Consider the following 1,802-nt stretch of genomic DNA (forward strand, 5'->3'; position numbering starts at 1 on the left):
TGTATATCTTCTATATCTTTTTTTTTTTTGTTTCTTGTACTTTTTATGTTTTTTTACGACTTTTGTCTTTCGCGATATATTGACTAACACGCGTGCATGAACTTGGGGTCGGTTGGTTGGTCGATCCGGCTGGCGGGTCTTGGCGGTCTCTAGCGGTGCCTGTGTACGCAGCAGCACGTTTCTTTTCAGACTGTTACTGTTCCTGTCGCCAGCACGTTTTTAAACAGAGCGCGAGAAAAAGAAAATACACGCAGCGCGCCCCCAGAGAGCCAGCCAACAGCCGTTTGAGAGTAATAATAATGAAGTAAGTAAGTCGTCTCGCCGACTTGGGTATACCATACACCAGGTGAAACAAATATTTAAAATTTCGAAAACCAAATGTATGTCTACTAAATTGTTTTAACATGCCTCGTACCATTTGCTATCTCGCTCACTCTACAAACACACAAGCACTCTAGCGCCGCCACTAGCCAACGGCCAATTCTGCCCTTATGGATCGCGTAGCAAAATACATTCATACGTATATTTTGTATGTTTCTAGTCCGATTTCAATCAAATTTGGTAGTTTGATAGAAATAGATAAGATTTATTAGTCTGCCAAATTTGATCGCGATGGTCAAAAATAGAGCTAATCGGTTTTTTCTAAATTATGGAGGCGGAAGTGGGCGTGGCAACATATTAAAATATATGTATTCTGCGCGCATACTAAGCCAATATACATACTAAATTTGGTGACTTTAGCTTTGTTAGTTTTCGAGAAAATCAGTTTTGTTTAATTTTCGGGGGCGGAAATGGGCGTGGCAAAATTTTTAAATAGTCAATATCTGCGCGTCTATTAAGCTAACTTACATACCAAATTTAATGTCGGTAGCTTTCATAGTTTTTAAGAAAATCAGAGTTATGTAAATTCCGGGGGCGGAAGGGGGCGTGGCAAAAAGTTGGAACAATTATTTTCTGCGCGCTAACTAAACGAGTATATAAACCAAATTTGATGTTTCTATCTGCTATACTTTTTAAGAAAAACAGTTTTATGTAAATTCTGGGGGCGGAAGGGGGCGTGGCAAAAATTTGAAACAAACTCGATAAGCGTACATACTACACTAGACTGCATACCAAATTTGGTGGCTCTAGCTCTTATAGTCTCCGAGATCTAGGTGTTCATACGGACGGACGGACGGACGGACGGACGGACGGACAGACGGACATGGCTAGATCGACTCGGTTGTTGATCCTGATCAAGAATATATTTACTTGGTGGGGTCGGAGATGCTTCCTTCTGCCTGTTACATACATTTTGGCGACTTTAATATACCATTTCACCCTATGGGTGTATGGTATAATAATGAAGAGAGAGCGGGTTAAACTACTAGCAAGAGCAGTAGCAACACCAACAACAACAACAACAACAGCAACAACTTGGTGAGAGAGGAACAACAGTTGATCGATTTCGATTGTCGCTCAAGCTGGTTATGCATGCATACACATATGTCTTTGTGTGTGTGTGTATTACATATGTTTCTTTGAATGTGTGTGTGTGTGTGGCTCTATCGCAGGCGCAGGCTTCTTTAACCCTTGCGCATGCTTTCCCTTATCCCTAAACCCTTTACCTTACCCCTACTACCCTATCCACCCTACCCCATCCGATCTCCATTTCACACTTCACTTTCTGTGATTGTCCTGCTTATCTATTTGTCTATTAATATCGATAAGACGCGATTATTGATCTAAAAATAATCAATTGTCATGTCATTAGTTAAGAGCAAATATTTACATAGCAATTCACATAATGCAAATTAGTCAAG

The sequence above is a fragment of the Drosophila willistoni genome (assembly GCF_018902025.1).
Source record: "Drosophila willistoni isolate 14030-0811.24 chromosome XR unlocalized genomic scaffold, UCI_dwil_1.1 Seg143, whole genome shotgun sequence".
NCBI lineage: Eukaryota > Metazoa > Arthropoda > Insecta > Diptera > Drosophilidae > Drosophila > Drosophila willistoni.